The sequence below is a fragment of the Dermacentor silvarum genome, chromosome 6 (genome assembly GCF_013339745.2).
Source record: "Dermacentor silvarum isolate Dsil-2018 chromosome 6, BIME_Dsil_1.4, whole genome shotgun sequence".
NCBI classification, from domain to species: Eukaryota; Metazoa; Arthropoda; class Arachnida; order Ixodida; family Ixodidae; genus Dermacentor; species Dermacentor silvarum.
The window spans coordinates 6,920,849-6,932,899 of record NC_051159.1 but is presented as its reverse complement, the minus strand read 5'-3'; positions in this window follow the sequence as shown (position 1 = coordinate 6,932,899).

Here is a 12,051-nt window from a genome sequence, read left to right as displayed (position 1 = left end):
CTCGAGGCAGCTCCAATGATGATGGCGGGGGTGGCCTCAAGTAATGGCACATGCTGACTTTTTTATGATAATGATGTCCTTAAAACATGGCACGTACCCACTCTGGAGGATTGGCCAAGAATTGGGCAACTGAACTTTTAGATACTATTTCTAGACTACAATTACCTTTATTTAGCAAAACAGACAGATTAATTTTCCTAAAGCGTACAATTTATATAGTAGTGCAATGGTTTGAGCACTTAAACGGATTGTAAAAAGTAGGATTTAATATGCTATTCGTTTGCAGACTGAATGAAACCACAACGGCTACTAAGTGGTTCATTTGGAAAAGGAAAGTTGCGCTATCTTCTGCAGCCCTGAAGATAGCGCCAACTTGAAACCCGAAACGGCATCAAACCGTCCTTATGTCCTTCTGTAACAAATCCTCTCCTTTCTCTTTTTCGGTTAGTACTTGGGTTATACTATCACAATATAACTATGCGAACCTTGCGCCGGAGGCATCGATGAGCCGACATCACAGCTTAAACTTGTGCCCTACTTTGCACGCACTGACACGTTTAAATTCAGCTTTTTCCCTCGTGTCCATAGAAGACCGGAATTCCTTACCTGGGTGTATTCGTTCATACCCATCCTAAAGTTTTGTATCCGCCAGCACATCATCCTTATCGCTGTATTGTATTTTGCTGTGTATATTTCCCTTGGTAACCCCTCCTGCCATTGCGCAGCCGTATGTACAAATAAATAAATAAAATAAATAAATAAATTCGTCCCTGTGACCAACGCCGAGCACTGAGGCAACCAAAAAGTTAGCACTATTTCTGATGTTCCGTTTAGCCCTAATTTGTTAGCCAAGCGGAATCTCAAGAAGTCTTTATTCTTTGTAATTTATACAGGTGACATACTAAAAAATGACATTCTATAGTTTCCATTTCGAGGCAGAATTGACACAGGGGCGATATCTCCAGACGAGCCCGGTGCAGATATAGGTTTAGGGGGGGGGGGGGGGGGGGGGGACACGGCAGCGTAATTTTGTGATCCATTCATTCAAATTGTCTTGATGGACACCACTGTATTTTGGTGCCGAACTTTTAGGTGCTGACCGCCTTTGCTAATAATATGCCTCGCGTCCGGATTGGCTAAATTCTTGTGTAGAAGATTTATGTGAATTCGGGCCCACGCTCCAAATAAACCAGGTGCGGAATTCGCTAGCGAACTTACGCGCAAAGTTTGGCGTAAGAAAAAATCTTACGAAAAAAAAAAGCGTATTCACGAAGCTAAAATTCTTCGTAAGATCACCAGCTTGTGATGCCCGCCGCTGCAAAGACGAGCGCTTGTAGTCGAAAAAATACGTATATGTAAGGGTAGCATCGGTGCGAACTTCAGTACTTCCGCCAATAGGAAGCGTAAGTCGATTCACAAAAACCTAAGTAGCCGTCGTAGATGACGATTAAAGAGGAAATTTCTGGGATAGGGGTGCAGCACTCTTACGAACATCATTATGTCTACCTAGGTGAGCTCGAACTGACGCTGGTAAGCGCTGGAACGCGCTGCTGAGGCTGATTGGTCAGAGGCCACAAGTATAGCCGAGACTGGCGCGTGCTTAACCTTTGTTGCGTGCAGCGATTTGTCATCTCAAAGTGCACTGAGCTGTTTCAGTGCATAATTGTATTGAGCGTGCGCTGAAGGAGAAGGCAGTAACATTAATGCTGTGCGGGGAAATTCTGCCTAATGTCTGATAGGCTTTGTTTCTGTATGTGCGCAGTGGCATGCATTTTCATACTCGTCATGTAACTCTATTGGGTGTTATCAAATATACGTGTAGTGTCCATCCCTAAAAACCGTCAAGTTTGTCACTGATGTGTTTTGAGCACAATTCTACGGTATTTCTTTTTTAGTTTGAGCTTTGTCTTGCTCATAGAGCTGCGGATGATTATTTTTTTCCAACGCTTTGTGGATATAATTCTCCATGCGAGATGAAACAATGAAAAAAAAAACGCCTAAACGTTTCTAAATATCAAAACAACTTGCTGTTGCACAATTTGCTGTCGTCTTCGGTGCTGTTAGCCTCAGTCTTCGATTATATAGCTCATAGTTATAATTGAGCACAAAGTTGAAGCGACGTAGCGTCGGTGGCCACAGTGTTGCTCATTCTGTGGCCAACGGTGTCAACCTACGTATGCGTGCGACAGATGACCATCCTGTTTATGATATGAAGCGGAACGTCAATACGATTATATATATATAAAAAATAAATGGCGGATAAGATCACGCACAACCATTCACTCTAAAAAACGTTTACACCGTTTGGGTCCTATCTTGTCCCCAAACAATTATCGTCATGGGTCTTGTCTGCATTTACTTTCTTTAAGGCCACGAGCCCGGTACTTCCTAGTCACGAAAGGCTTGCGCGATATCAGCGTGACACAGCATTTTCTGTAGGAAAGTAGCGAACGCTGAGCTTTCAAGAAAGTAAACGCAAGAAGCAGATGATGAGTATTGTTGCCGAACAAGATTCACGACCCACAGGGTGTAAACTCTTTTTTGAGTGTTGATACGAAAATCATGTGGACTGCTGAAACAAGAGTGGTGCCGTGCAATAAGACACCTCGAAACGAGCAACTGTCGCATGAATCAAACACACACACCACACACACACACACACACACACACACACACACACACACACACACACACACACACACACACACACACACACACACACACACACACACACACACACGCGCACACACACACACACACACACACACACACACACACACACACACACACACACACACACACACACACACACACACACACACACACACACACACACACACACCCACACACACACACACACACACACACACACACACACACACACACACACACACACACCTCTTCGCCATACACGATCTGTAGGCGTTCATGGATGACAGACAGACTAGTCCAACATGCCCATTCATACCGGATAACTGCACACACTTCCATCGGTGACCACTCTGTCAGCACACACCCATCTGCCATCGTTATTTGTACGCGAATAACCTCGGGCCGCAAGCTTTTCAAGCATGATATCTCCTCAATCTTTGATTAAATCTACTGTTATTCTATCTTCTCCAGCAACTTTTCATGTTTTTCAAGGCCCTTCTAACTTCATCGCTAGTTATAGAAGGAGCCTCTGCATCCGGCTCATCCCTATTTCGAATGAAAGTAGCTTGGCTATGTTGGGCACTGTACAGGTCAGTATAGAATTCTTCCGCTGCTTTTACTATGTCATCGAAATTGCTGATGATATTACTATGGTTATGTTTCAGTGCATACATTTGCCTTGTCCTATGCCAAGTTCATATTACTGTTGATAGAACTGATTTCATGCTGCGTCCATATTTTACTCCTTCCTCAATCTTTTCCACGTTATAATTTCGGATATCCCTTGCTTTCTTCTTGTTGATCAGTTTCGACAGTTCATCGAATTCTATCGGATCCCTAGAGTTTGACACTTTCATGTTTTGCCGTTTCTTTATTAGGTCCTTTGTTACTTGGGAGAGCTTACCTACTGGTTGCCTTGGTGCCTTACCTCCCACTTCAATTGCTGCTTCTGAGATCAACCTAGTTAAGGTTTCATTCATTACATCTATGTTGTCGTCATCTTCCTGTTCTAAAGCTGCATATTTTCTTGCGAGGAGCAGCTTGCTATCACCCTTACGGCGTCTAGGTTGGCCTGTTTCTTCTTGACTAATTTTATTCTCTCTCTTATAAAATTGATAGAAACACTAGACCTCACTAACCTATGGTGACTGCACTTTACCCTATCTAACAATTCTACATCCTGCACTATGCTGGGATCGGCAGAGAGTATGAGATCTATTTCATCTCTTGTTTCTCCATTAGGGCTTATGCAGGTCCACTTTTGTTACGCTTCCTGAAGAAGGTATTCATTATTCGGAGCCTATTGCTTTCCGCGAAATCTACCGACATCTCTCCTCTAGTGTTCCTCGAATCGATGCCGTAGTTGCAAATTGCTTGTTCACGAGCCGGCTTTCCCCCCACTTCTGCACTGAAGTCGCCAATGGCTACAATACACTGAGTTTGTACCTTTCTCATCGCTAATTCGAGATCTTCACATAACTGTTCTGTTTCATCATCCTCGAGACTGGAGGTTGGGGCGTAGGCTAGCACTACCTTTATTCTACACTTCCTACTCAGCTTTACTGCGACGACTGCTACCCTCTCATTATTGCTGTAGAGTTCATCAATGTTTCCCGCTATGTTGTTATGGACTAGAGGTCCTACCCCTAATTCTCTCTTGTCTGGAAGACCTCTGTAGCAGAGGACATGGCCGTCAGTCAGCACTGTGTAAGCCTCACCAGTTCTTCTAACCTCACTAAGGCCAATAATATCCCAGGCAATGCCTGATAATTCCTCAAATAGTCCTGCTAAGCTAACCTCACTCAAGAGGGTGCGCGTGTTGAACATTGCGAGGTTCAGTTTCCATTAGCGGCCTGTCCGGACCCAGATATTCTTAGCACCCTCTGCTACGTCGCAAGTGTGACCGCCGCCTTGGTCAGTTTCTCCGCAGCCGTTGGGGACTGATGGCCATGGGTTAATTGTCGGAGTCATGAGGGAGGTAGTGGCCGAATACTGCACCAGGGAGGCCAATTCCTGTTCCAGTGAGGGAGTGACTTTGATGAAGCTTAGTGGGCCTTCCTAGTTTGGTTGCACCTGAGCTAGTATAGCCCCACCAGCTCTCGGCAATATATTTTTTGCCGGTGTCAGGCACCACTTTATGCCTGAAAATGTAGTGGACTGGAGCAGGATTCGAACTTACGACCTTCACATTTGAGGCCGGGTGTTCTACCTCTGCTCCACGCCACCACTCACGTACCCAATGTATCAGGTATCGCACAGGGGACCCTGATCATGAGAAAGAAAATTACAGAAGAATAAAATTTGTTTGGAGTGCATACGGCAGGCATTGCCAAATCCTCACTGGAAGCTTACCACTGTCGTTGAAAAGCAAAGTGTACAATCATTGCATTCTACCGGTGCTAACATATTGGGAAGAAACTTGAAGGTTAACAAAGAAGCTCGAGAACAAGTTAAGGCCGCACAAAGAGTTACACAACGAAAAATCTTAGGACTAATGTTAAGAGACAGGAAGAGAGTGGTGTGGATCAAAGAACAAACGGGGATAGCCGATATTCTAGATGACATTAAGCGGAAGAAAGGGAGCTGGGCAGGCCATGTAATGCGTAGGATGGATAACCGGTGGACCATTAGGGTTACAGAATGGATACCAAGAGAAGGGAAGCGCAGTCGAGGAAGGCAGAAAACCAGGTGGGGTGATGAAGTTAGGAAATTTGCAGGCGCAAGTTGGAATACGCTAGCGCAAGACAGGGATAATTGGAGATCGCAGGGAGAGGCCTTTGTCCTGTAGGGGACATAAATATAGGCTGCTGCTGATGATGATGATGATGAACCTCGGGCCCGCTGGTCTGCTGCTACTCGCTGTTTTTCGGCGCTCGCATGCTTCATTCCTCCTCCACTGACGCTCCTTCCGTCTTTGAACCAGCAACGGGTGTGGATTCCTATGGCGATTCTTTTTTTCACCTGGTGCACCGTGTTGTCTTTAAAAAAATGACCAAACTTAGTTTCGGAACGTCCATCGTAATTAGTGGTGTAACTGGATATCGTATGGATTGTACTGAAGGACGGAATGAACTTCACATCAAGTACGTGATGCTTGAAGCATACGGCTGACAACTCAAGAATTATTTTATTTATGTCTAACTTCAATATTTGCCTTCAGCCATAGCGCATGTATCCGCAACTTCTCATGCTTCGACTCAGCCTTAGTTATAGTTCTGGCTGACATGTTTTAATTAGCCGCAAGTGGAAAAATAGTTATCGAGAAAGTGGTCGGGCAAAGTGCACAATCTCTCTATTTATATTAATTGCATGCTTAAAAGAACAATTCTGGACTGGGAAGGATCGAGGACGATGATGAATGGCGAATATCTCAACAATCTTCATCTTGCCGATGACATTGTCCTTGTTAGCAAGGACAACGCTGGGGACACATTGCAACAACTGATTGTGGACCTTAACCGAGAAAGTTTAAGAGTAGGTTAACAAAGGTAATGTTGAATAACCTGTCAAGCGAACTAGAATTTCTTATCGGCAGTCAGGTTTTGTAGAATGTACAGGAGTATGCTTATCTTGGTCATTTATTCACAGGGAACCCTGGTCATGAGACAGAAATTTATTGAAGAATGAAAATGAATCGGAGTGCATATGGCCGGCATTACCAAATCGTGACCGGGAGTTCACCGCTGTCGTTGAAAACAAAAGTGTAGCATTATTCCATTCTTCAAGCACTATATTATGGGGCAGAAACTTCGAGGTTAAAAGGAAGCTTGAGAATAAGCTAAGGACTGCTCAAACAAACGATAGAACGAAACATGGTATGCCTAAAGCTAAGAGAGAGGAAGAGAGTGGTGTGGATCAGAGAGCAAATGAGGGTAGTGGTAGTTGAAACTGAGAGGCCATTCCAGCCATAGACTGGAATGGCCTACCACGCGACGTCACTGCAACCACCTGCTCATCTACTTTTGTTGATTATATAACTACCATATTTAACGAATAACTTATGTTTGTATATATGTAACCACCCCTTATGCAATCCCCCCAAATCAGGGATCTTTAAGGTAACAAAGTGAAAAGAAGTGAAGAAAAATAGGAGCTGGGCAGGCCGCTTAATTTATAGGGCAGATAATCGGTGGTCCATTTCAAATACAGAGTGGGTTCTAGGGGAAAGGAAGCGCTATTGAGGACGGCGGAAAATTAGGTAGGGTAATGAAATCAGGAAATTTGCAGCCATAATTTGAAATCAGCTACTGCAAGTCAGGGGCAATTACAGATCGTTGGGAGACCCCTTCGTACTGCAGTGAACACAAAAGTACACTGATGACGTTTTAGAACATCCAAAATTCAGGCGGCATTTTACCGGACTGTTGCTCTTGACCCGCATTTCGCGTCGTACTGCAAGGCCGTATTCGCATGTTTAAAGAAGGGCGTCGGGCGCCGCTTGGATACCACCACCCCCACCTTGGCTATACGTGCAGCGACGGCTTTGTCGTCATTGTCGCAAGATCGACAGGTTGAACCGATTTGATCCGAAACCAGCAAGAATGTTGATCCGCTATGTGCTTCGTGTACGGTGCTGTGCAGTATTCTGACGTGGACTTGAGCGTTTGTTCTTACGAGGATGGTAAATTTATGGCAATGGTGGCTTAGAGCATCGTGGATGTTGACTGATTATCCTTGGCTTCTATGACGTGCCGCTTGGGCTATGGCATACAGTGTAGTTAAGGGCTCCAGACCCTGACATCGCCAACCTGTAATTTATTACCGGTCTCCAAAATTGATGTGCACGCTCCTTGTGCATTTCGCCTCTGTCGGAATGCGGACGCCTGAACCTGCACGAAAGAAGTCTTGACCCGGTGCGAGGTATCGTCGTGTTTTATCGGTTGAGGAAAAGCTAAGAAGCCATGAACGCTGACACGATGTGAAAGTGTGATAGGCAGCGAAACTTGCATGTGTGGATGTTACGTAGTGAAGTTTTGTGCCATAATTTGAGAGTGTTGATAGCCACGGCCAATTTTTCCGTTTCTTTTTGACAGCGAAGCTGATTAAAGCCAGCCGTAATTTGTGGTGTGTATCAAGACACAACCAAGAAATAAAAGTTGTCACAGTTTCAGCTGAAAGGCGAAGCATCAGTTGCGATAGCAAATTTGTAGAGAGCTATACGGAGTAATGATAGTAGCTTCATCAGCTGTATAAACTTGGACATGCAGCAGCACCGGCAACACACAGAACTGTTGTCGACGCCGTCGGCGTTTTGCCCGCGTTCGCACAAAATGCGTGCGGCGTTGGTGACTGTTGCCGGAGCCTCTGATATAAATAGGCACTTGGTGCCCCAGCTAAACGGCGCCTCCCTTCCCTCCCCCTCCCCCCACGGCCTTTCTTCCCTCCCCCTCCCCCCCACGGCCTTTCGCGCGTCGGATTGGCGCTGAGCCGTGCTCCCTCAAGAGCTGCAGAAGATAGCGCCAACCTTTCCCTTTCCCTCAAGAACCACTTATCATCATCATTTCGCGCGTCGGATGAAGGCGCGTTTGCTCTACATATATGGTGATTGTAAAGGAGGAAAGAGACGCCCACTTCTGCAGCCCTTAAGGGAGCACGGCGCTTCAATAAAATCACTACTACTTCTACGGCGCAGAACGCGCGTTTGTTCTCCGCCGTGGGTTCACTCCCCGTGAAAGCGCGCGTCCCTCGCGCCCTTTCACTTGCACATACAGCGTTCGGCGGCGGGCGTCGGTGATTTCATCTCCATTGACGTCATACGGAACCTCACGGCGACGGCGACGGCAACGGCGACGGTGACGCCGACGGCAGAAATCTGCTTTTGAGTGTCCATATAATTGCTATCGCAATAAAAGAGAGACGCATTAAGGGAGCAGGTCTCCTGAAATGCGGTGTCGGCATTAGAACGCGGTGCCGGTGTTGCAAGCTGCGCCATGCAACGCGCAGTCACGGCCGTAAGTCTGAGACGCGCGAAAAGAAATTATAATCTTGACGAATAATAAGATGAAAAATTCGCGCACCTCCGGAAAATGCTGGGCTACGATCGCCCAGCTTTGCTTTTTCAAGGGTTGCGCGGCTGAGTGCAAGGTTAAGCGTTTTTTCCATCTTAATGCCATCTAGAAAATTGGCTATCCCCGTTTGCTGTCATTCTTACCACTATCTTTCTATCGCTTAACGTTAGGCCTAACATTTTTTAGGGCTGCTTTAATAGCTCTCCGATACTTTGACAGTGATCCTATGTGAAGGGAGTGCTCGTTTCGTCGTCGGTCGGCGCTTGACGACGTCGTCGACTCGCCCCTTAGACGGTACGGGCTGGCGAGGGAGCTGATAATGAGCCTATGCGCGGCATTAGAACCGCAACTGCAACCCTGTGCCGCGCGATCACATACCGTCCCGGTGAACTTACGGGTGCAGTCCCCCTTGCCTTGAGGCCATAATTAGGGACTATTTTCATTTCCGTAATTAGTATCGAAATCAAAACATTTAGTCGCTTTGTGATACGGTGGTAGTGGCGATCTATATACAGGCGGGGTGAGCCTGGCAGACCTGTCCGGCAATTGCTCTGACAGAGCGTCTCTTTCTGCGTCAAGTATGTCACCATGTGTCCACCAGTCCTGTCTCTCGCAGAAATGTGAGCAGAATGCATAACACTATCGCAGCAATTCCTTTCACGGCGGTGCGGTGATCGGGCAAGCGCGGTTGAGCTTTTCGGCGCTGTCGCAGACGCCCGGAAAAGGAGGTTGTCGAATACGAGTGCGCAGTGATTTGCCGTAAGAATATAGCCTCTACTACATATACATGATGTTCGATCATTCTGTCAGTTGTCCTCACTTTTTTCATTTCTTGTCATTTAATCCGAGCGTTGCTTCCTTCTCGCTCTCATACGACGCCGTAAGTTAAATGCGCTGTCACTTGAGTTGCACACTTATCTCAGTGTAGGAACTTTTTGGGTAAGATATTGCGTGCGAACAGCGCAGTTTAGTGAATTCGGTCCCAGAGGATTAGTTTTATAAGCAGGGCTGCTTGAGAACAAGACACAGCCGAATTCCAACATTGGGCGCATGTACATTTTGTATATCATTATGAGAGTCTCCGTACATAGCCCATATTTTTGGTTGGTGAGTCTGCGCAGTAAACCTAAGGCACGCTGTGCCTTGTGTGCTACATTTTCTATGTATGGACTCGAGTGGAGTTTTCCGTCATAAATGACTCTTAAGTATTTAAGACTCAACCTGGGGAATGGGTTCTTGGTTATAAAATAAAGAGATTGAAATTACATCCGTTAGTGGGAATATCACGATCGCGCTTTTACTTATACTTATTGACATGCAAATTGAAGCCACACCTAATGCATACTCATTTACTAATGCAAGTATCGCATGCTAAAGCAAGTATCCTTGCAATTTTTGTTATAGAGAGTAAATGTCATTGTCGGCCGCGAAGAATACAATGTCATCTGCACAAACGTAAACTTGCACGTTCTAACCAGCTGGAATATAGCTCTTTAATATGTTAAATAATATTGGAGATAGGACTGCTCCTTGGGGGACATCGCGAGTTTGTTTGAATTTAGACGAGGAGCAGTCATCCTTAAAGCAATAAAATTCTTTTGATCTCGAGAATTCGGTCAACCACGCAATATTTCCGGACATTATGCCTGTGTAGGACATTCAGTAAAACTGAATGTTTCCCGGATCATATGCTTTAGCTATGTCTAGAGTCCACTAAAGCAGCCTTCTTTTTCTACCAAGTTGTATGCGGCTCTCTAAATCAGCATGCTCAACCCATATTGAGCTGTCAACACTGAAGCCTATTTGATTTGGATTTAATACCAAATTATCCATTATCAAGACAGTAATTCTGCAATGTAGCGCGTCTATGAGCTTGACCATATTAGAAGTAAGAGAAATAGGACGGATATTTTCTATGGCGTAATCTACTCCTTGATTTGTAGGTATCGGGATTACTTTAGCTACTTTCCAATCATATAGTATCCAGGTGTCATTCATTGAATAGTTTATAGTGTTTAGGAGGTCTCAAAGAGATTGTTCGAATCAAATTTTTATCATATGCACTGTAATGTAATCATGACCTGGAGCTGACAAGGGTAAGACTCGAATCTCTTCAGCTAATTCGCGCAATGTAACTTAATTAAAGTGTGAAGGTAGGGCTGGGTATTGCAAGTTATATGACATAGACGACGTGAATCTACACTGCAGGCCTTTAGCAATGTGTTCTAGTGAATCTGTCATTTCATCAGACGACAGAGTTACATAGTCAATATTAATTGGTGGTGGCAGAATTTTGCGATTTCGCATATATCTTACCAGCGCTTTTTGTTTTTAGGTTTTGAAAGGAAATCGTAGTGTTTCCTATGGTAATATTCGTTAGCATGAGCGACTGCGTGTTTACATACAGCGGCGTGAAATTTGTGATCAGCCCAATCTCTTGGGGACTGGTTATAAAGTAGTTGTTTGCAAGCTGCCTTTCGTCGTCGGTAGTCTCGTGTACAGTCTGGATTCCACCAGGGTCTATGAGAGGGTCTCTTGGTAGATTCAACAATAAATTCAGATTTTTTGTATGATCGCTTGATTTTTAGTTTGTTTGCATTTTTGTTTAATTTTTATTTGCCTCCGAGATTGGCTGCTAGCCACTATATAAAATTGTCCGAGAATTGGGTGATTTAAGAAAAAGATTATAGGAGTCTAAAAAGAAGGCTCTTCCTTTAGCTTATCTCTACCTTCACCCCTTCCCATGCAGATCAGCATGGAGGCGAATACTTATAGGCCGGCGAACCTGTATTCTTTTAAATAAAGAGCTCTCTCTCTCTTTCACAAATAGACTGCGGGGAAAAATGGCTATTGTAGTAGTCCTTTATGCCACCGTATTGCATAGCTAGTCTGGTCGCAGACGAAAGAGAACAAACTTACGCGAAACCAAAGCATACGTTTAGCGTCAGGGCTCATACCGGACATTTTCTGCCTTCCCCTACCGACTCTGCTAAATGTAGGTTTCTTGCCTCTATGCGACGCTGAGATTGGATGACATAACAATGCTCTCTGAAGTGCACAAATTGCGTGTGCCTACGTTTAGCGTTAGGGCTCATACCGGGCATTTTATTGCGATAGCAATTATAAGGACGCTCCAAGCGCATTCCTGCCGTCGCCGTGAGGTTCCGTGTAAAGTCCAACGGCGATAAACTCGTCGCCGGGCGCCGTATGCTGTATGTGCGAGTGAAAGCGCGCGAGAGACGCGCGCTTTAAGGGACAGCGAACGAATGGCGGAGAGCAAACACAACGTCTCCTGTAGTGCGAAATGACGTGGGGGGATCTGAGGGACGGAGGAAGGGAGGGAGGGGAGGCGACGTTTAGCTGCGGCACTAAATGCGTATCTTGCGACCGG